Source organism: Puma concolor, chromosome C2 (genome assembly GCF_028749965.1).
Source record: "Puma concolor isolate L17-30 chromosome C2, mPumCon1.1.hap2, whole genome shotgun sequence".
In the NCBI taxonomy this organism is placed as follows: domain Eukaryota; kingdom Metazoa; phylum Chordata; class Mammalia; order Carnivora; family Felidae; genus Puma; species Puma concolor.
In genome coordinates this window covers 144,014,802-144,039,560 of record NC_141675.1, presented here as the reverse complement: position 1 = coordinate 144,039,560, position 24,759 = coordinate 144,014,802, and the positions used below count along the sequence as shown (strand labels likewise).

Here is a 24,759-nt window from a genome sequence, read left to right as displayed (position 1 = left end):
ATAGCCACATTAAGAAAACAAACTGATTTAAATAACCTCACTCTTGCTCCTCTGCTCACAACCTAGGAGAAAGGGTCATGGATATGTAGAAATGCATACCACTCTCCAATCTGTGTCCTATTCAGGGCCTAAGTTTAAAGAACTATATGGATAGATGTATGTATAAAATCTCTTCTTTTTCTTGCTTTTAATGGTGAATTCTCCCCAGCAAAACTGTGTGGCCCATTCAGACTTGATGAGATATTCAGGCAATCTACATTACTACTCTTAAAGCCATGCCTTGCATTTCCCCTTTTGCCCTCTTGGCCTCTGTATGACTCCCTTACCTTCCCTCATTTGAATAAAGTTACTGATGAGGAAACAGGGTACAGAGATTAAGGTCTCCAGTTTACACAGGAAATCAGGGGGCAGATTGGGATCTCATTTCCAGCAACCCATCCAGAAATCCCACCTAAGTAGTTCATCCGGAGTTCTGTAAGGACAGTCCTGTGCCAAAGCGGGTTTCAGATGAAAGAAAGTACAAGCTGGTTTGCCCATTTGAAGAAAACACACACAGAGAAAGACGTCCACACACATGCAAGGATTTAACTTTTAATTTCAGTTCTCTCCATTGTTTATCTCTTGATTTCAGTAGTTCAGTGCTCAAGACAATATCCGCCAGATTCAAATGAGCACAAGATCAACTGTTAAACATCTTAAATTATGTTTTGTCCTAAGTCTGTTCTAATGATGATGCTTTTTTTTTTTCTTTGTTTTTCCTGCTTCAAACAGAGGTGTTTTCTCTTTTTCCTCTTGTCTTCTGGAAAGGCTGATTGCCTGATGTTACCAATACTCAGGAATTGTAGAGGGGCATCTTTAATCCTTTGAAAACAAACACAATAGTATTTTAGATTTTGCCATTGAATCCACTGCAAGCACAGCTCAGATGATTTCAAGGCTTCCTCATTTGCATGGAAGGAATGGCTAAAAGTGATTAATGTGAGCTCTCTGAGAAATTGTGATGACAAGTTTATTGGGAAATGTGTATATGGAAACTGCTATCATTTCTGTTTCTAAAAACCATTGCCACGAAAAGAGTGAAAAACATTACTGAGCCCAGAAAAGCTTTGCTTTTACACCAGAAAGTGAAAATGGAATAAAAAGGCAAGTCAATATAAACATTATGCATTCCAGATGAGTTTTACCACATGACCACAGACGAGTGAGACAGGATTTTGAGAAATAAGTGGCAGAGATTGAAGCAATTTAAACCATAAGCTCTTTCTGTATTATCTAGAAAAGAATGTCGCTTTTTATCTTGTGACTCTGGGAAAATGGTAGCAGACGAATATACTTTATTGTCAGATGCCAAAGGCAGATGTGACGGTCAAGATACTTCTCTTTTGCCCTTTACTCTGGGACTTATGAGCAAGCAGGATAGGCTGGTGGGTAAATAATTGCTTATTCACTTGGTAACTCTACAAATGGGCATAATCTGATGCCTGGGTGGCTCAGTCGGTGCCTGGGTGGCTCAGTCGGTTGAGTCGACTCTTGCTTTTGGCTCAGGTCATGATCTCATGGTCATAGGATTGAGCCCTATGTCAGGCTCCAAGCTGTGCATGGAGCCTGTTTGAGATTCTCTCTCTCCCTTTCTCTCTCTCTCTGCCCCTTGCTCACACCACTGTCTCTCTAAAATAAAATAAATAAGTAAAATAAAAGTGGGCATAATCTAAATTTTAATCACTCTTTATAAAAATTTCAGGCAGACTGGAAAAATGCAGTAAATGTAGATTGCCCAGGACAAGGGTCACTATTAACGTTTTGTACTGTAGTTTATTGCTTTATTTGTCGATAGAGAACTAAGGAAGGCCACAATTATGACTGCCTTCTACAGTTAGTAGGTAGGGTAGCTCTGAGCCACTAACCTAGGGTAGAAGATTTAAAAAAATTTTTTTTAATGTTTATTTATTTTTGAGAGAGAGAGAGAGAGAGAGAGAGAGAGAGAGAGAGAGAGAGAGAAAGCAGGAGAGGGGGAGACAGAGAAGGAGACACAGAATCCGAAGCAGGCTCTGGGATCCGAGATGTCAGCACAGAGCCTGATGTGGGGCTCAAACTCACAGATTGTGAGATCATGAGCTGAGCTGAAGCCAGACGCTCAACCAACTGAGCCACCCAGGCACCCCTAGAATAGAAGATTCTTTAACCTGGAGATGTTCCTAGAGACTATATAGCCAAGAAATTAGGAAGTTTCTAAGAAAAAGAAGAGAACATTTGGGTATGTCTGGATATCAGGAGCATGTTTCAGAGCTTCTGGACCCATCCAATTTATTCCAATTTGAACAACCCATCATGCAAGGCCTCTTTTCTGATTCATTCTGGCGTGATGTTTGAGAGAGTTTGTGTGGAAAGCCCTGTGGCAACTTTCTTTGTATATACACTCAAGTGGAAAGGGTAGAGGTTATTCCAGAGGCCAGGAAACAGTAATTCATCTCCATAGAGCTGATGAAATTAGAGTCCCAGAATGCAGAGCAGAGCCTAGAGCCAGCTACTGGGACTCTCAAATGTAACTTTAGCTTGGTTAAATTCTTGGTAGAGAATATGGCATAAGAAAAAGGGCTATGGTCATATAACAATGATTATCTTTGGTTTCAAAACAATTTACTTACAAAATGATCTTCAGGGGCATGTAATCACTGTGAAATTATAGTGTAAGCTTCCAATCAAACTGTATATGATCATCAAAGCAAAGAAAGGAGTGAAGGCTGTTCACTGTGGATCTGTGAGCCAAGCTTGTAGGAAAAGACTGGATTCTAGGAGTCACTGATCTGCTAACTCCACGTTGACAGTCAAATCACTACACTTTCCTGTACCTAGTTTCTTCGGCTGCAAAATCAACATAATGATGTGCACACCTCACTCAGAAGACCTTTGCAGGGCCTAAGAGTATAAAAAGGCATAAGAGAAATTAGGGCTTGCTGCTGGCCCACAAAATGAAACATAATATTTTCATGGTTACTGCCAAGTGACTTTTTTTCAACTGAAGTGTGGTGGCACACAAAGTTACATGAATTAAACTGCCAAGTGATTTTTATGTTACACATCTTTATAAACGGACTATGTGCTCCACGGACTATGTGCTCTATGAAGTGTCTGGCTTAGAATGTGCTTTATTGTTACAGTGTTTTAATAGAAAAATAATAACAGCAACAGTATTCGTTATTTGTGAGTTTCATAACACTGTGAACACTGTTTCAGACCCTGTGATAGCATTTTATGTGCTTCATCTCATTGACTCCTGAAAGCAATGGCAAGGCAATCTGCTGAGGAGACATTACCATCTGCAAGTGCAGACATGGAAAAACTACAGGTGTGGAGAGGTGGCCATCCAGTGTGTGATAAATGCAAGATTCAAACCCACCTCTGTTTACTTTCTGAGCCCTATGCTTTTGGTCACAGTTACAGGCTGAATTGCACACTCTGAAAATTCCTGTGTTGAGATCCTAATCCCTAGTACCTCAGACTCTAACTGTATTTGGAAATAAGTTTTTTTTTTAAGTTTATTTATTTCTTTTTGAGAGAGAAAGAGAGAGAAAGAGAGAGACAGAGTGCAAGTGGGGGAGGGGCAGAGAGAGGAGGAGACAGACTCTGAAACAGGCTCCAGGCTCTGAGCTGTCAGCACAGAGCCTGATGCGGGGCTTGAACTCATGAACTGGTGAGATCATGACCTGAGCTGAAGTCGGACACTTAACGGACTGAGCCACCCAGGCTCCCCTGGGAATAAGGTCTTTAAAGATGTAATTTAAATGAGGTCATTAGGGTGGACCCTAATCTAATACAACTGGTGTCCTTACAAGAAAATGAAATTTTGACAGATACACATAAGGGGAAGACCGTGTGAAGACATAGGGGGAAAACAGCCATCTGTAAGCCAAGGAATGAAGCCTCAGGAGAAACCAACACTGTCAACGTCTTGATTTTGAACTTCTAGCCTCCAAAATTGTGACACAACAAATTTCTGTTGCATAAGCCACCCAGTTCGTGGTATTTATGGCAGCCTTAGCAAACTAATAAACCACCATTATATCTTGTCAGCTCATTAGAGAGGAAAGATGTCCCACACGGAAACCCTTAGCTGATCTGAGAAAAATTATCAGGTCAGAGACAAATAATTTCTGCTCTTTTCTATCTCTACCTCATGTCATCTGACTACAGAACCTTCTCATCCTTTCTGTGATAGATCACCGTATTACTCAGCAAATGCTTACTTTCCTCATCTCCATGGGAGGAATGTATCTCTGTCCCACATACATTTACTTGGTCATGTGACTTACTTTAATCAGTTAGGTGTTGAAATGATGTGAGGTGAGCAGAGGGTTGAAATGTGTTTGCACACTGTGACCTGCCTTGCCCTTGGAAATCAGGCCTCAGAACCAATGCATATGAGAGCAGACTTGAATTGACCCTGTAGCCTGAATGGAGTCCAGCCTGGCTCAGGCAAGTTGCAGCCGGCCCTCAGACCTGTGAGAATAAATTATTACTGTTCTAAGCTACTGATACTTGAGGTGGATTTTTTTCATTATTGTGGCAAAAGCTGATGCATCTATTATTTTATCCCATGATATCCGTTAACATGCTATATCTGGGTCATATTGTGTAATGAAAGTCTCCACTGGTTTTTGTTTGATTTGGGGAAAATGCATGCCAGCCTCCCTCCAAATATTTCCCACATCCTGGAGTTCAAGGCTGGAGATTCATTCCATTAAGTTTCAATACTCTCCGGTCTTTTGGAATCTCCCTCTAAAGAGAGGCTTGGGCAGAAGAGTAACTTCCAAAGACCAAATCAGCAAATCTTATTGTTATTAAATTGCAACAGGATAAAACCTTACAGAGGAAAAAGGTATTGAGGCAGGAGGAAAATATTCAGTGGAAAGCCTAGGATAGGAGAGCAACATCAAAGACAAACTTCATGCTCTTTACTCTTTTGTCAAGGATCAGCCCTTGTCCCAGGATGGCATGGCCCCAATTGGAAATTACCAAATATCCACCCACAGGAGAATGAACAAAATAAATTGTGGTGATTTCGTACAATGGAATACTTTGTAGCACTCCTTATGGTTTTAATTGTGTCCCCTCACAAATTCTTATGTTGGAGTCCTAAACCCCAGAACCTCAGAATGTGACCTTATTTGAAAGTATGATCATGGCAAAAAATGTAATTAGTTAAGAAGACCCATGTTGGGTCCCTAATCCAAAATGACTGGTAGAAAGAATGCCTTGTGAAGAGAGATATAAAGCAGGAGAACATCATGTGAACTTAGAGGCAGAAAACAGAACAATACATCTACTTCCAAGACCTGGAGTGCCAAAGATTGCCAGCAAACCACCAGAAGCTAGGAGCGAGGCCTGGAACAGATTCTCCCTCACAGGGAATGGACTTTGCTGACACCTTGATCTTGGACTTTTAGCCTCCAAAATTGTGAGACGATAAATTGCTGTTAAGCCACCTAGTTTGTGGTTAGAGCAGCCTCAGGATACAAATACAACAATGAGATGAATGTACTTTTATGGCATGCAACAACATGCAGGATTCTATTGACTGTATTTTTGAGTCGGATGAAGCTAGACCCTAAAGAAAACAATGTGAAAGTCGGTTTATACAAATTTCAAACCAAGGAAAATGAACTTATAGTGGTTTCCATTAGGGCTAGGCGGATCGTGTATGGGCTACGGTATAGGGAGGCTTCTGGGTACTGTCATATTCTTTTTCTTGACTATATAGTGGGTACATAGGCGTGTTTACTTTGAAATAATTTATTGAGCTGTACTCTTACAATTTGTTATGTTTTGCGTGCATACTGTGAGTCGATATAAGTGATTTTTCAAAAGATATTGATGGGCAGGAAGAGATTGAAGCCACAGGATTTAGAAGAAATACTTGACAGTGTAAATAAAAGTCTTAGAAGAGGGCATGTAATAATATCCAGAGCCCAGTGGAGGGTTTGGCTCAGGTAGGAAGAAGGCACTTCTGGGCCTGATGGGAAGGCCCTGGATGCATTATACCAGAAGTGGGGTTTGTGAAGTTTCCACTTTATCAGAGCTCTTGTCTTTCCTTTGTCTCGAACAAAACTTGAGTTTAGTATTTCAAAAATATTCTTTTGGCAAGTCTCTTTGCATTTTCTGAAATTCATTTGAAACGCCGTCCATTATTCTGGCAAAGCCAGGGAGCCCTTGTGTCCATATGACATGCCTCCTGTTGCTATGGTAATTGAATGTTTACTAGAGAAAATATTACCAGTTAATAATAGCCTGGATGGAAATAATAGCTACCGCTAGGCCCTTCAGAGTTACACACCATCAATTTCCAATTTGCTGAAATAGGTGCAAGTTGGCTTTTTGAGTTTCGAAGTATGACTTTTTCCAGGCCTCTGTGATCCTTCCCCCACACCACGTACCACAGACCCACACCCACACATCCAAATGCTTCTAAAGAATGTTCGGCTCGTCCAAAATGATGATAGAGAGAAGCTGTTATGTTGGAGCCTTGTCACAATTTCAACAGTAGGAATAATGAATAAATTAGAAGGTTACTGTTTACTGGCTTTGGTTAATGGTGAAATCACAGAGGGAATAATCACAGAAGGAGAGTACAATTCATACTATTTCTTATACTCAGTCTTATCCAGAATCTCATTCCCAAAGAGCAAACCAACAAGCAGATGTGTTGAATTACTTCGTCAAAAATCATGCCTGTGCATAACAAAAATGCCTCTCAAGGTATTTAGCACACTCTTTTCCTTAGGCTGGGCTATTTACATATTTGTTCATTTATTGATTGATTGCTTCCTTCCATTATTAATTAATTCACCAAATGTTTATCAAGCCAGTCATTAACCTAGTTGTCAGGGAAGCAGATCCTGCCTTGGGTCTCAGAGGAGCTTGCGAGATAGCAGCGTTTCGGTGAAGTCACCCCTCCTGTCAGCAGCCTTCCCACCGAATGCCAATAGTGTGCAGCTGGAAGGACATGGCTCATGACTCAGGTTCCATGTCCTCCCACAATTGGCCACCTTTCACCCATGTGTGGGTGAAAGCAGTGTGAAAGTGTGGAGGTGAGGGGCAGTGCTTAGGCTTGTGGGAGGGAAAACCCCTCCTTCAAAAGTCGAGAGAACCAACAGCCCTCCGGAGAGTCCCAAGCTTATGCTTCCAGAAAGAAATGTTCATCTACCATGATGACCAGTTTTGCCTATCAGATCTAAGAGGGTCGGAAAATCGGTGAGGGGACCAGTTTGAAACAAGAGGAGCGGGTCGTCTGTGGAGATTGGATCTCACCCCTAAGCCAGTGGTATCTTGGACAACTCCGTATACAACAGAATTGCTGGTTGGAGGAGGACAGGAGTTAAGAAATGGAGGAATGCCCATTTCTGGGCCCCTCCCGTCTAGAGATTGTGATTCCAAGAGTGGAAGCCAGGAAAATGCGTTGTAACTAGTCCCCTGCTTGTTTTGGTGATGGTGTTCCCCAGGTCACACACCTGCCAAAGAAGGGAGAGGTTAGTGTTTTAGACAAAACACTCTAACAGGGGAGGGCACCTGGAGTGGGGGAAACTGGCTGGCAAGAAAAATCAGTTATAAGAAGCATATTCCAGGTGATAGAGAAAGAGCCTGCGTAGTAGCAGCAGGTTTGGAGAGGAGGGATGGACTCTGGAGAGACTCAGGACTGAGAAGCAATGAAACTTTGAGAAAGATTAGGTCAGGAAGTAGAAGAGTTACAAGCCTGACTATCAATATTGCCAGGGAGAGAAGTCACCAAGTAAGGACTTCAGCGTTACATTTATTGTCTGGGCCTATTTGGACTGCCTCCCTCCCAGCACCTAGCCACAACCACCAGACTCTTGCATACAGAGGGTTAAACTGAATGAAAGAAAAGTGCCCTATCACCCAAGTCTGAGGGAGATGTGCACAAGGTAACCCTGCACCGTGGACTTTTAAAGATTATAACACATGTAGAAATGGAGGGATTATTATTATTATTATTATTATTTAAAGTTTATTTTTGAGACACAGAGAGAGAGTGGAAGCTGGGGAGGGGCAGAGAGAGAAGGAGAGAGAGAGGGAGAGAGAGAGAGAATCCCAAGGAGGCTCTGCACTGTCTGTGCAGAGCCAGACATGGGGCTTGAAGCCACAAACCATGAGATCATGCATGACCTGAGACTAAGCTGGACACTTAACCAACTGAGCCACCCAGGTGCCTGCAGCAGATTTTTAAGTTTTCTTTTTGTTTGTATGTTTTCTTTCTCTTTCTTTCTTTCTTTCTTTCTTTCTTTCTTTCTTTCTTTCTTTCTTTCTTTCTTTCTCTTTCTTTTTTCTTTCTTCTTTCTTCTTTCTTCTTTCTTCTTTCTCTCTCCTCCTTTCTTTTTCTTTTTTTTTCAATGTTTATTTGTTTTTGAGAGAGAGAGTCAGAGACAGAGAGAGAGAGAGCAGGGGAGGGGCAGAGAGAGAGGGAGACACAGAATCCAAAGCAAGCCCCAGGATCTGAGCTGTCAACACAGAGCCTGTCATGGGGCTCAAACTCATGAACTATGAAATCATGACCTGATTGACCTGAGTGGAAGTCGGATGCTTAACTGACTGAACCACCCATGTGCCCTGTTGTTTGTATGTTTTCTTACATGAGCATTGGTGACACGATATGTCAGGAACCAGTGTTTGGGAGGGATAAGGAAGACAGGGTGGAGGCCAGAAAGCATGAGACACCCTGACCGTTAATGTACAATTGTTGAGGAGTCTCTAAGATAGACACACTGATTTCACACTACCTATTCCAGAGTAGTGTGGCCTAAAAACAACTTGAATTGTAATTTTTCTACTCCTGAATATTCCCTGGTGGATCTTGCCCCTGCTAGTTAGAGCAAAAACAATGACAAAAGTTCTGCAGTGGTGGGTCCAGAGCAAGGGGAGAGAGTGGGGTCAGCAAGTAGCCAAAGGAATAGTCAGAACACTTAGAAATGGTACATTAGGCAGGGTTGGGATATGGGAGGTATTGATGGGGACTGAGTTACTCTGAAATAGAAGAGCCGTGGTCTGGAAGTCTTTGCACCAGAAACCACGTGCCATCAGCTCTTCTCTCCATCATCAGAGCTTCATCCCTGTTGCTCAACCTGAGACAGAAAGTGGGAGGAGTTGACAAGCAAGCCATTCTTGCACCAGGGCGACCAGTGACAGCTGAGCCTGCTCACCAATGTGTGCGCCACAGACCAGAGAACATAACGCACTTATTCAAGAGTGTACATCATTTCTACTGTTTGCTTTATAAGCTTCTTGTTAGATACATAGTTTTTGAGGTAGGCAGGATACAAGTCAAGGAAATAAGAAGGTACCTTCAGGTACATTGTTTGTTCTCCTATATCCCTATTTTGATATTTTGTTTTTAGAATAGAGATTGGCCAACTGCAACATGTAAGCCAGGTCTGGGCATGTCCATTTGTTTACATATCCTCTGTGGTTTCTTTCTCTCTACAACAGCAGAGTTTCATAGTCAAAGTTACTGTATGACCTGAAAAGCCAAAATAATTTACTGTGATTTTTTTTTTTTTTTTTTTTTTTTACAAATTTTGCTAACGTCTACTTCAGAAGAATCCTTGGGGCACTTGGGTGGCTCAGTTAGTTAAGGTTCTGACTCTTGGTTCTGGCTCAGGTCATGATCCCACGGTTTTGTGGGTTTGAGTTCCACGTCGGGCTCTGCACTGGCAGCATGAAGCCTGCTTGGAATTCTCTCTCTCCCTCTCTTTCTGACCCTCCCCAGCTTGCACTATCTCTGTCTCTCTCAAAATGAATAAATAAAATTAAAAAGAGGAAGAATCTTTTAAAAGGCTAGAATCACCAGAATGTATTGTCCTAATTGACATCAATGAGGAAAATGATAAATTTCCATAATTCAGGTGACTAGTGTTTGTAAATTGCTTTCACATACATGCTAGCCACATGACCACCACAAAAGGGTTTTGAGGCATGTATTCTGAAATCTATTTCATGGAGGAAGAAATGGAGGAAGAGATGAAGTGATTTGCTTAACTCTTGCTTTGGGGAGCCTGAACCAGGAGCCCAATGTCCTGAGTCTAAATTCATGCAATTTCCATCATTTTAGTCCCATCCTAGAGCTGAGTGTTTCCACTTATGGAGAAAATCTACCCGGTGTAATTTCTAAAGTGCTGAGTAGGCTTTGAGCCCTCGGATATCTCAGCCCAAATCCCAGCATTAGAAATCCATTCCTCTGGATCCACAAGTTCCTTTTTGGAGATGTAAAATGCCCCCAGGAAGTGAGCATGTTAAGTCTGGTTACAAGTCACTGCATTTTCAGGCAAAGTCTTAAGTGAATGCTCTTCTCCTAACAAGGAGATATGATGCCCAGTGGAGAAGGGAACTGCAGGTGTGGAAAGAAATATTTCTGTGTGTGGCCAGGAATGCAGGCGGGCCAATCTGGGAAGGGCAGCAGGCACTCAAGAGAAATGAAAAAGGCAAGTCTCCAGAAAGTATGAAGTCTACTTCTTTCCTTACTCACAATTCTTGTTCTCATTGGTACCACAGGGAGAGTGATGCACAGGCAAATGGATCGTGGGTCTGATTTATTTTAGTGATTCTTACATTCTTATTATCTTTTTCTGGCTGCCCTATGACCAGTCTTGTGTTTCATCTCAGTTGCCTAGATACTCCCAGCCTGAATGCTGACAAGTTTCCCAAAGATGAGTTTAATTTTGTGAAAATTCTAGAATTATATCTCCAAGGAGGTTTCTTGCCACCAGAGTGTCTCTGGAGCAAATTTGTGGACTCTAAATATTTTCCAGCAGATTGTAAATTTTGGATATGGTGCTAGCAAAGAGAAGAAGGGACAGCAGCAAATTTCAGGACCACATGGTTTCCAGTTAGATTGTAGTCAGTGTGATAGTTTGTATGATACACTGTGTTCTCTGCTCAAAGATGTTCTTGGGAGAAAGAAGAAAGGTTGAACGTTTCTTTTGTGCCAAGTAATGAATAATCAAGGGAAGAAACTGGGAAAGAAAATCAATTTTGGATTTGAGTGTTAGAGAGAAGCTAGAACTGTGATCCCTTATTATGTTGGTGACACCATCTTAACAAAGTAGAAATGAGTTTTTCTGTCTCAGTTTGCAGTGGATGACTGAAAATGACTTTCGAACCTGGTATGTACATGGTATGGAGATTTCCATTTGTAAAAAGAATCGTCTCTAAATAACTGTTGAAATATATGCCCTGAAAATGTGAAATTGATTTGGTAAGTGGATGAATTTTGGGACTTCAGTAAAATAAGGGAAATAAGGAAAGATGCAACTTTCATAAATGAAACCCAATAACCATTGAGTTTCCATAATGATACCATCTGTCCCTACTTTTTGGAGACGTTCATTAATGTGTGGGAACCTTGCTTCACATGGTAGAGAGAAGACTGAGCTGAGAGTGACATTCTTTGGGTTCCATCTCAATTCTTGTTTGTAATCAGATAGTGTTAGGAAGGTCGTTGTGTTTTTCTTACTCGATTTTCTCATAGGCACAATTAAGAGATTGAATTAGACACCTCCTAAGTTTTCTTTTGCTTCTCAGAATGTAATTTGTGGCTTTACTGGGACAACAGACTCTGATCAACAATCCTTTTTTTTTTTTTTTTGATAATCTGAAATACCATTTTCTTTTGACCTGACTCTTTAAAATTAAATTATATTACCTCAGATTCATCATTTTCAATGTCAATCATTTTCTTTCCAGTCATTTTCCCCACTGTGTTAGGATCTTGACGTCGTAGAATTCAAAGACATATAGGCTAGGACCTCACCTCTTATTCAAAACATTCGTGACATATCATGATCCTGATTCTTCTCCAGGAACAGAGAGGAAGTGACTTCCAAAGCTCAGTGCATTTATGCTGGCTTAATTTTAATTGTGTTAAATACGGCTAAAATCTTATACGAGTCTCTGTCACGTTCAATTTAGTTAAGGGTGCAGCTATTCTATTCCTTTTAAGTCCAGTTATTTGGGCACTGTAACTGGCTCATGGCTCTTTCAAGAGTGTATCGCACAACCATTCTGAATAAAGCTAATGAATCATTGTGATTTCATCAAGTTTGAAGAGAAGGAATGGCTGACTGGTGGTAGGAAGGTGCCAAAACAATCATAAAGCACATAGCTCTGTTTTTAACATGTGTAATTTGCTTCAGAGAGGGGGAGGGGAGGAAGGCAGGAGAGAGACAGAGATGGAGAGAGACAGAGAGAAAGAGAGGAGAGAAGGAGGAGGGAGAGGGAGAGAGAGAAAGAGGAAGAGAGAGAAAACTCGCTTAGCGGTGATGGGGTGCTGCACATTGTGATGGAGGGGAAAGTGATCCAGGCTGCCTTGAAGATCCCATTTGGAGTGAGATGCCTGTTGATAACACAGTGCCTGTATCTATATGAAGCCAATGCATTATAGGATTTTGCTGCACATAATTTTCCCTTCTTCATTCCAACTGTCCAAAAAGCATGCAATGAGAGCGTTAAGTTACATAGGAGCCCACAGTTACATAGGAACATTTAACCAAGACAAGGTTGGCAGTTTGGAAGCTCGTTTGAGGGCATACTGGGCTCATCTCTGCCTTTGAGAAAAGTTTCTTGAGTGCTATGAAGGGTCCTGGGTTTCCCTGGGAAATGAAAGCTCAGCAGTGGTATGTATACACGAACAGTGATCAAACTCTTGAAAATAAAGTCATTGACAAAGCCCAGTCATCCTCCTCAGATTCCTTTCAGTTCAAGGAGCTCCTCATGCACAAGCAGATTGCTGACTAGGCTGGCTGCATGAAGATGGGACATACTGATCCTGATAGACCATTTTGGCTGCAGTCTATCTACTGAAAATGCATTACTTGATCTTCAGCCCTGTGGTACTATTTGAACCAGACTGTTTCATGTAATAACATAAGTGGGCTACTAACGGTCTAGTTTTAATGTCAAAATTCCAAACCCCGCATCTGAAGACATTCATCTTCTTTTCTCCAAAACATGTATATGTATGTATTAAACTTCATACCAGGGAAAGGAAACAGACCTTCAGTTCAGACATTTCAGAGTGAAATTCAGAGGAGGGAGAGGTCACGGAAAGCTGGAGTTTTTTAAACCGGGCCTTGAAAAAAACGACAAGCAGAGAGGAAGAAGCAGTTCAAGGGTATCAGGACAAGGGTATCTTAACTTCTGATTTATTTCAAATTTAGCTGACTTGGGAGCATGATACAATTCTTCCTAGTCTACATTTGTCCCACAAATGTTTCCTGTATTAAAAAAACGAGAGGCATCTTGGCTGTGTATGCGTGGGGGAGGGTGGTGGAAGATAGCATTTCCAGAGGGTTTTTCTTTTCTGCCTTTCAGTTTTTTGCAGTCTGTGTTATAGTTATTAAGTGTTGATATGCCAATCTCATTTGCTCTGTGGGCAAAGTGGGCTATTTAGAATGTCCATCTTCATGGTCAAACAGATTTTTTTGGCCATCTCACCTAGTTATTCCCCAGAATAAGAATCCCAAATAAACTCATATGCAATAATTATAGACAACTATTTTCAGCAATCACACTAATCTATAAAACAGATCATTTTGGGGTCACAAATTTTCTGTTGGAGTGTATTTAAAATTTTTTCATCTCAAGTGAGTATTTTAATTGTTGCAAAGGTGGAAAATGAAGAATTAAAAATGGATGGATGAACCGATTTTGTCAGAGTTAACTGTGACTCAGTGGTTTATTCTATTGTTTGAGAAATTTTAAATTAAGAATTTGGAGAAAACCTGGAGATTTAGGTTCTTTCCAGGCAAAGATTCAAGTTTTGCTTTGTTACTGTATTCTATTGATTTTTGGCATGTGGTGTCCATAAATGGGAGAAGGAAAGGGTGAAGAATCTATAGCCTTCAGCTGGAAACCGTGTGGACCATTTACAATGCTGATCAGAATTTTGTCCTTGCATGGGATGTAGCCGTGCTGAGAACAAAGAAGCTGTTAAGGTCAGCCCTTCATCACCCTGTTGTCAGTCTTTGGGGATTTAGTTCCAATTTTCTCTTTTCCAGAGGTCACCGGAGCTGAGCCTCAGCTTGAGAAGTTTCTTCCCTGTAACTTGTGCCATCTGGAACACAGTCTGCATTTTCACCCCTCCTTCCACATCTTAGCTGGGATCAATCATTTCTACCTTATTTTATGTCTCTAATCTTCCTGTGTATGTTGAACAAGTGCCTACATCTCAGTGAGCGATTGGGTCCAACTTGAATGAGGCCTGTGTGCTTTGCAAGGAGCTGGTGCAGCTCCAGCCCTGACCCAGAGCCCCTGGGCAAGAGCCACCCAGACAGTCCAGGGCTTCCCTTTGGTAAGCACTCTTCACTCGATACTTTTGGGGAAAAAATTAATTCAGAGGACAAAATTGACTTCATAGGAATCAATGAAAGGGCTTTGTGACAGGTATGTGATAACCAAGATCTCTGGGTCTCCCCACCCTCCCCTGATTGATCCCCCACTTACTGAGACGGAAGAGGAAGATGCACCTCCCTTCCTCAGAGCCTGCCCACACACTCCTGATTCTGTCTTTTGTCACCCAGACTTGCCTCTTAGATTTCCTCTGGTTTTGAACCCAGTTTAAGTTTTTTCTTCTCCAGGTCATCCTAGCTCTGTTCCTGTTGTCTCTTTCTTGGTCATTCCATGATCCTGCCTATTTCTTAAGTATATTTTTGGTTGTTGCTGGTAAAGACATTCACTTTCTGCCGAGCCACATGCATTCCGCCTCTTCCAGTGGGCCTCCTGGAGCCTCCATTCCTCCTGAAGCAGCATTTCAGAGGTGTCCTATGGCAGTATTTTTGTCTGTTCTTTTTTTCTGAACTACAGATCAGAATGGATCTGTAGTATGTATCTTTAGAATGTATTGTCCATCCAATTTGCAATCCTACTTCTCTGTAGGAGTGCTTCTCAAAGTTGAATGTGTGTGTGAGTCACCTGGAGGGGTTGGTGAAAAGCAGACTGTGAGCCAGTAAGACTGGTTTGGGCCCCACAGTATTCCCAAGTGGCACAGGGTCTGCTGGTCTCAAGATCACATGGGGAGTAGCAAGGGCTCATTGTTCTTTATTTTCATTCCTTGGCGTGTGTAGTAGTTTCTCAGGGCTGTCATAACAAAGTACCATAACCTGGGTGACTTAAAACAATAGAAAACTAGTGTCTCACAGTTCTAAAGATTTGAAGTCCAAAATCAAGGGCTGTGCTCCTTCTGAAACATGAAGGGGAATCCTTCCTTGCCTCATACTAGCTTCTGTGTGTTGTTGGCAATTTTGGGTGTTTCTGGATTTGTAGATGTGCCACCCCAGTCCCCTAGCCATCTTCTCCCTGTATGTCTTCGTGTTGTCTTCCCTCTACATGTATCTGTCTCTGTGTCTAAATTTTTCCTAAGAACATCAGTTGTATTAAACTGGAGCCCGCCTTAAGGACCTCATTTTAACTTGCTTATCTCTATACAGACCCTATTTGCAAATAAGGTCACATACTTAAGTTCTGGGGGTTAGGATTTCAACATATCTTTTTTTGGAGCCATTATTCAATCCCTAACAGAGGGCTACTTCCCTTTGAAAAAAATAGAAAGTATAAGACTTTCTTTTCTTTCCTCTCTAGTTATTTTTTTCCTTAAGTAGAATTTGCTGCTTTGATCATCAACTGAAACATGAGAAATTAAGGATGCTTAATTTAGAATGGGCTAGGAAAATACAGATCTGGGAATCACCAAAAAAGAGGTGATAGAAAAGGACTGTTAAAAAAAAAAAGTTTTTGTGCTCTGTTTTTCCAGGATATCATAGTGGAAATTAGCAATTGGATTTCAAGTAGGTCAGTTCTAGAATTTGAATCCTGACCTGTCACTTATTACTTCTGTGATTTGGGGGGTGACCGACTTGCTTCTGCTTAACTTCTATTTCCTCATTGAACAAAATGAGTACAATGACCCCTAGTAAATAAAGGGTGACTGAGAGGATGAATAAGGCTTCTGAAGCACCTGGCATGTGGTAGACATTGAATATATGTGATCAGTAGTTCTGTAGTGAAAGTCTGCATTGTGAATATTGCAGCAGAACCACCAGTGGTGTCTAGGCAGGTCACTCAATAGACCCTTCATGGCTAAGTCAGCTGCGAAGTCAGCTTACAGCAACCTCTGCTTCTCTCTTCTCCCTCAGCTGCAACAGTGGTTCAGAAGAGCAGAAAGGGCAAAGGGACTGCATTTCATTGTTCTTCTGTACGATTTCCCATCCTGGATGTAAAAGCAAAATACTGTTTTTCCCTCTGTGCCTATATTTCAATGTATATCATCATTTTCCTTGTTACACTTACATTTTTAAATAAATGGTTTCCCCTAAGTGGATGCCATACAGAGATATTTTCATCTTTTGGTTGTTGTTTGTGTGTAAGGATTGTATGTTTGAAATGTGGGTGCTTCTAAAATGCATCTAGTAGGCCTCACTCTAGTAGAGGTCATTCACCTTGGTGGTTGGATAAAAAATGACATTTTTTGGTCACTAGTCCAGTGTCTGGACACTCATGGCTTGGTCATCTATGTTAGAGACAGGATTTCCAAAGTAGAGTTTAATGAAAAATGGGAAGAGTTGAGAAGGATAAACTCCAGTTGCAAATAATCCATTTGTTTTCTAGGTCTAAATCTTACACTGCAAAAGTAAAAAAAGACAATTAATGCTTAGGCTAGGTTGGGATTCCAAGTGGAATTTGGCACAAATATTACTCGCCTCTCATGTGCCAACCACATTGGATGCTTACATACCCAAACAATAGTGTATGTGAAAATGGAAAACTTTGTCTTCATGTTTCTGTTCATGATAAGGCAGGCATCATTCCGGAACTGGCCTATTATTGTGCATCCATATAAACTGAGTGAACTAAAGAGGATATTGGGTGTATGTGGGCGAGTTGAGTATACATCCAATACATCTACATGTAATGTACATACTCATATACTTCTGTATTATTTTACGACTGCCAAAGGAAAAAAAAATCTTGTCTTTAAGGAATAAAGGTAAAATATTTTTTTAAGATTATTTGACTTCCCCTCTGAAACAGCTAGTAAGGGTGGAGGGGTTTGAGAAGACCATCAGAGGAAAAGGGCACTCCTGGGTAAGGGTTTACTTGAACTAAAATGAAATTCACTTGTTTCACAAGTGAAAGAAGCTGAAAGGAACTAGCAGGACATTTCGAGTGCTTGCATCTGGTCTGATTCAAATGGTTTCACATTTGTGGAGTTTCAAATAAAAATAAAGTTCATAGCAAGAATAAATGCTATTTAAACCATGTGAACTGGAGCCAGTGAAAAAATTTATCCTTATAACCACAATGTGTGAAGCTTTGCTTGGTAAGTGATTTTTCAGAGAAGGTATGCAAAATTAAACCACATACACCTGCATGCTTGGATTAGTTCTTGGGGTTAAATCAGGTCAGCTTTTCCCATTTAGTGTCTCAGTGTACAGTTTGGCCAATTTTCCTTTCTCTTACAACCTTTTATGGAGCTTCTGCTATGTGTGATTTATCGTCGTAGGTATGTTGGTGCTACAGTGATGGTATATGTAGCATATGGTGCATGCCCTTGAGGAGTTTACACTTTACTGATAAAGACAAAAACACATGTTTTTATGTGGTACAGTAATTTATTGAGTACTATTGAAGCTGATAAAAGAAGAGAAAGAAGTAGAATTGGTTGCTCACCTCCTTAGTCAAGAGGCCTAGAAACAGATGGTTCTATACAGTGACTCCCCCTCCCTCAGGACAAATGGGGATTATTTTGTTCTGAGACAAATGGGGATTATCACAGCTAAGTTGCTACTTTGCAAGGTTTGGGGGAAAACTCTTCTACAGCCAATCACAAAAGCTACCTGGATAAGGCACCCCCAAATAAGCATTATCTCTGTATATTAGGGTTCTACAGAGAACCAGAACCAATAGGATGGAGAGAGGGAGAGAGAAAGGGAGGGAGAGGGAGAGAAGAAAAGACTTATCCTAAGAAATTGGTTCACATGATTGTGGAGGGTTGGCAAGCCCAAAATCTGCAGAATGGGTTGGCAGATTTGGTCACATATATGAGGACCATGCCCAGGCACGTTGACACATAAAATTAACCATCACATCGTCTTTGTTCGTCTGGAGCACATGTGAGGTATGTTGTCTCAGCAAAGGCCAGATCCCATAACCTTCCTGGATAGAATCCTACCTAGTTTCAGAGGAAAGATATTAAAAGGTTAGGACTTACATTTGCTGGAAGATAGCAATCAAAAAGGTTAACCAGAGATAGTAATATAGAAGCAAAATATTGATGGGTGTCTCAGGAAACTGAAAAGTGAGGAGATTGTGGAGCTGCTCTGATCCCACAGGAATCTCAGCTTGGTTGGCACCTTTTTCTTTGCTTACTTTGGAGAGACAAAATGGGATGACTGGAGCTAGAGCCTGGGTGCCAGACCTTGTGAGTAATACTTGTTGCAGGGATCAGTCTTTTACACTAGTGAAAAGAGCATGCATGGCCTTCCCACTTCTTGATTCAAGAAACTTCTTGGTACAAAAAAAGTCTTGACTTAGTGGTAAAGAGTTATGGCTAAAGTTGGAGTCAGGTAGAGGAATAGTCCACCATTTGTTAGAATTGACTCAACACCTGGCTACATTTAAGCCTCAAAGAATTGTTCACCCTCACCCTCCACCTTCCACCTTCTACCTTATGTAATTAAACAAAACATCAAAGACATATCTGGTCTATAGGGCTGGGGCTTTTATGGCCACCCAGTTTAAAAATTTTACACCTTCTTCCTTCTTACTCTACTCCCAGCCCCTGCCAGATGACAATTTAAGGAGATCCTCTTTTTGTTTAATTTTCCTCCTTAGAATTTTATCCCTATATGATATGCTGTATAGTTTACTATATATCTATATCTGTATCTATATCTATATCTATATCTATATCTATATCTATATCTATATCTATATCTATCATCTATATCTCTAGCTATTTCTATCATCTATCTATCTATCTATCTATCTATCTATCTATCTATCTATTTGCTTGTTGACTGCCTTCATCACTAGTATATAAACTTCACAAAGGCAGAGATTTTTGTTTGTTTTGATCACTGTCTTATTCTCAGTATTTAGAACAGTGCCTACCATATAGTAGGCATTCAATAAATATTTGTTAAATTAATAGCTAAATAATTCTCCTGGTTGGAACGTAGCTAGTGTGGGTTGGAAAGAATTTCTTTAAGGGGAAATAATATCTTTTTGGAGGTAGAAAATTTGCCTAATACCCAAGCTTACCTACTCAGTACTTGGAGACATTAGGACAAATAAATCCATAAGCCCAGCCAGACTTTTTTTTTTTTTTTGAGAGAGAGGGAGAGAGAGAGAGCGAGAGAGAGAGAGAACATGCACATTCATGTGCACCTGTTGGGGGGCGGCAGAGGGAGAGGGAGAGAGAGAGAATCTTAAGCAGGCTCCATGCCCAGCACAGAGCCCAACCTCACAACCATGAGATCATGACCTGAGCTGAAATCAAGAGTTGGATGCTTAACCAGCTGAGCCACCCCAAACCCAGCCATACTTTGATTGAGTGCTGGGTTACTATTCCTTATTCCGAATATAGACCTGGTTCTGTCTTATACTGGATGAGCTCTGTATGGGGAGTAAATTTTCTTTGTGGGATGAAAGAAAAATTTTCTTTCTTTCTTGTTTGGCGAGAGAATAAATACGACTTTTAAGAAGCTGAAGTACTTAAACAGTTTCTGCCTTTTTTCCTTTCAGATATATAGACAGTTCTCTTTGTGCCTAGAGGAGATGCATATTTTGCAAAAGCCAGAGTCCACATAAAAGACTGTCATAGTTATCCTGAGGGAAGGAGAATGGGCAGGGTAGAGAAATGGAGAGACCTTTGAGAATCAAGTTAGGGTAGAAGAAGAAGAGAATGGTCAAGAATTGAAAGAAAATGGGAAGTAATTATTCCCAGAGAAAGCATGGACCCACATCCTTCTGGTTGGTATTGTCTTTGGATAGCATACCCGAGAGGCTAGATCTCAACCAGGGCCTGGAACATGAGAGCCAACAAATCACTGTTAGATAGAAATCACAAATCTTAGGGGCGCCTGGGTGGCGCAGTCGGTTAAGCGTCCGACTTCAGCCAGGTCACGATCTCGCGGTCCGTGAGTTCGAGCCCCGCGTCAGGCTCTGGGCTGATGGCTCGGAGCCTGGAGCCTGTTTCCGATTCTGTGTCTCCCTCTCTCTCTGCCCCTCCCCCGTTCATGCTCTGTCTCTCTCTGTCCCAAAAATAAATAAACATTGAAATCACAAATCTTAGTCATGCCCATGATGGAGAGATGGTGAGAGCCTGGTTACCCATTTTAGAAATCCAATTAACATCCTGGATTCTGAAGCTTCCTTGAAATGTTAGGGGCTCCAGGACTATCTGGGATTTACTTTCTTGTCATCTCTGTGGATTAGGGACTCTGGAGCAGATTAAATTAGAGCTAAAGTTTAAAAAGATACTGGGTTTAAAGTTAAAAATAATTGAAGTTAAAAAACGGGTTTGTAATAAATTTAACCAAGTAGGTGAAAGACCTGTACATGTAAAGCTATAGACATTGATGAAAGAAATTGAAGAAGATGAAAATAAATGGAGAGATACCCATGTTCATGGATCAGACAAACTAATATTGTTCAAATGTTCCATACGACCCCAAGCCATCTGTGGAGTCAATGCAGTCTCTATCAATTTTCCAATGGCATTTTTTAGAGAAACAGAAAAAACAATACTAAAATTGCATGAAATCATAAAAGACCCAGAGTAACCAAAGCAACCGTAGGAAAGAAGAGCAAAGGTATAGGCTTCACACTTCCTGATTCTAAACTATACTATAGTAGTAAAGCTATAGTAATCAAAACAGTATGGTACTGGCATAAAAACAGACGCATAGACCAATAGAACAGAATCGATATCGCTTCCCCCTCAAAAACCCATACCTATACAGTCAACTAATTTTTCACAAGGGAGCCAAGAATACTCAATGGAGAAAGTACAGTCTTTTCAATAAATGCTGCTGGGAAATGGATACTCACATAGAAAAGAATGAAATTGGACCCCTGTTTTATACCACTCATAAAAATTAAGTTGAAATTGATTGAAGACTTACATGTAAGACCTGAAACTGTAAAACTACTAGAAGAAAACAGGGAAAAACTCCTTGACATTGGTCTTGGCAATGATTTTTTTTTTAATATGACACCAAAAGCGTTAATAACAGAAACAAAATTAAAAGTGGGTCTATAACGGGGCGCCTGGGTGGCGCAGTCGGTTAAGCGTCCGACTTCAACCAGGTCACGATCTCGCGGTCCGTGAGTTCGAGCCCCGCGTCAGGCTCTGGGCTGATGGCTCAGAGCCTGGAGCCTGTTTCCGATTCTGTGTCTCCCTCTCTCTCTGCCCCTCCCCCGTTCATGCTCTGTCTCTCTCTGTCCCAAAAATAAATAAACTTTGAAAAAAAAAATTTAAAAAAAGTGGGTCTATATCAATCTAAAACACTTATGCAGAGCAAATGAAATAATGAAATGAAGAAGCTACTTATTCAATGGAAGAAAATATTTTAAAAAATAACAGATAAGGGTTAATATCCAAAATATATGGAGAACTCATGTAACTTAATATCTAATATCTAATAATAATAATAATCTGATTAAAATGGGCAAAGGACTTCTTTTCCAAAGAAGATATACAGTTGATCAATAGGTACATGAAAAGGTGCTCAACATCACTAATCATCAAGGGGAATGCAAATCAAAACCACAGTGAGATATCACCTGACACCTATTAGAATGGCTGTCATCAAAAAGAGAAGAGATAAGTGTTGGCAAGGATATGGAGAAAAGAAAAGCCTTGTGTACTGTTGGTAGGAATGTGAATTGGTACAGCCACTATGGAAAACAGCATGGAGGTCCCTCAAAAAGTTAAAAATAGATTCAGCAATCCCACTCCTGGGTTTATATCCAAAGGAGATGAAATCACTATCTTGAAGATATATATGTATCCTCATATTCAGTGAAGCATTATTCACAATTGCTAGGACATGGAAACAATGTAAGTGTCCATCAATATTATTCAGCCATACAAAGAAGGAAATCTTGCCATTTGTGACAGAGTGGATGGACCTCAAGAGCATTATGCTAAGTGAAATAAGTCAAACAGGGAAAGAAAAATACTGTATGATCTCACTTATATCTGGAATATTAAAAAAATTTGGCTTCTTAGTCTTTTGGCTTTACTTAAGATCTGGCAAATGTCTACTGGAGGGTAGACTAAAAAGAGTGTTGGGTTCAACTTCTTGTCCTTCCCTTTTCTTAGATTCTCATGCTTCAATTTGTCTATCTCAGTAGCCCTTCAAATATTTATATATATTTAAATAAATAAATAAATATATATATATATAATATTTTAATATATTTTTCTAGTTGTTTTCAGTGGAATAGTTAGTATAATATGAGCTACTAAAATTAAGGCTGAAAATTCCCATGTTAAATATTGGATATTTAAGGATATTAAATCATAAGTTAAAAGTTTTAATACTGTGATACTATTGGAAAAATAATTTCAGTCTGAGAAATAGCTAACTAATTCACAGTGATAGATGCTTAAAATAGAGTTAGATAAAGCAGAGATTGGTATTGGTACAGATTTCGGATGGTGTCTTAGGCTTTCCAGTATCAGAGCAAAGCAGAGGGATAAAACAATTATTTAAGAATTTACAGCAAAATATTTAAAAGATCTCTGTATTTTTTCACCAAAATAACGTATATTGTTTTGTTCAACTTTAACACATATCATGTGTTATAAATGTGTTATATTTATATTTATAACACATACTATGTGTTATAAATGGATCATGACTGTCCATTTATAAGCAAGAAAAATATAGAGTTGATTTGAATCCTCCAAAAATTATCCAAGAACATATACTTCATTTTCTTTTTCATGCTATGTTGCAGTTAATTTTTTTTTGTATTTGAATACAATGTTCTAAAAGTTTGAACATCTTATTGCATAAGACTAGCACTACCATGTGGTAGTGGTAATCAAGATAATTAAAAATGGTAGGCATTCTGGGAATACATAGTCACAAAAGTAAAAAGGTCAAAATGAGAACATATTTTGGAAGGTGAAGATTCAAAATCTCACTTTCCTTGAAGTGGGCAAAGCATACCCTATTTGTCTACTTTATTATAAGATTAATTTTTTTCTAGAATGTTTGTGAATACTGGACTAAATTGCTCTGTGATACTGAGGACAGAGCACAGAAGACTATCCATGCCTCTAGTATTGGTCCAATAATTACTTACTACTTTTAGCTCCGAAAATTTGAATTTATTTTTATTTTACTTTTGCCCTAAGATTAGAAAGAAGCCAATCTTCTAATTTCACATATTGGAAGAATTAGTCTTCAGAAAGACTGAATAGGATCAGATGATTAGTGCCTTACATTGCTGACCTACTTTGTATTTTTTGTGTGTAGTTCCCTTGAACTACCAGAGCCGCCTGTAACTTCAAAAAGCGATGTTTATGATTCTGTAGAATGGAATTTTGAGCTTCACATGGATATGTGGTCATAAGATTGTATTATCTTTCAACAAATATTTCCTATTTTGGTGGAAAGTTTCATATTGCCCACTTTGTTGAGAAACTGTAAATAATTGGTTTAGAAAATGGTTTGTTGAAAAATAATTCTATTTTGCGAATGGTCATGGGTGACTTTTTCAAGGCCCTTGGTCTTTCACAAGATGACCATAAAATGCTTTTCCAGCCTTGTTTCCTGACACTGTTCTTCATCATTTCCGAGCTGCAGCTATGGACCTTCCAGCCAGCACCTGAATACATTGTGTTTGCTTAGTTGACCCTGACTTTGCACTTGTAGCTTCCTTGATGTGAATGCTTATTCCCCCTCTCCATCATTCTTCAAGACTAAGCTCAAATGGTATCTTTATGAGAACACCAAGTCTTTATGTCAAAAGTCATTCCTATATTGTGACAATTAACACACACTGTATGACAATTATTTATTAATGTGTTTATTTCTCCCTGTTCAATTTGAATTCATGTGGGGCAAAGACAGTATTGTATTATTATTCTTTGAATTACTGATATTTAATTGGTGCTAGGCATGAGTAAACAACTAATAAATCTTTACTGAGTAAAAAAGAATCACCCTAATTTAAAATCCCAAATCCCAGCATTTCTTTTGCCATAACTAACGTACTTTACATTTAGGTTTTCTTTCTTCTTGTTATTGCTTAATTAAACATTATCTGAGAAGAACAAAAGTATGTTTTTATTAATATGTGGGTCTCTGAAATATCTCATGCTTGATATCTTATTATTTCTAAAGATATACAAATTTTAATTAACTTCTTTATCTTTTTGAGTGAATGTCCAGATGGCTGTGCCTAAACAGACTCATTTAATCTCTCATCCCTTTAGAGATTTTTAGAGTGTGTGTATGTGTGATAATAACAAGGTATTTACTGATTCAGTCTTAGCAGACTGTCAAAACTCACTTGGGATGGAGCCCTTTGGGGCATCAGGATATTCTTTCTCTCTGGAATCTTAGTGCCCAACTATTTATCAGAAAAGAAGGAATTAACTACCTTTTCTCAACACGAGGAATTTACGTTTCCCCAAAGCAAGAACCAACTTCTAGATAAGGGATTACATTTGGAGATTAT

General features: G+C 39.9%; 1 long non-coding RNA gene across 1 annotated transcript; it reads right to left on the bottom strand.

Moving 5' to 3' along the window:
* Nucleotides 1-577: 577 nt before the first annotated feature.
* On the bottom strand, nucleotides 578-10,661 carry LOC147577571 (uncharacterized). The gene is made up of 2 exons (XR_015255864.1): nucleotides 10,532-10,661; nucleotides 578-861 (listed from the first exon to the last, which is right to left on the bottom strand). It is a non-coding gene; the product is annotated as an uncharacterized LOC147577571 (long non-coding RNA).
* Between the last annotated feature and the right edge of the window lie 14,098 nt (nucleotides 10,662-24,759).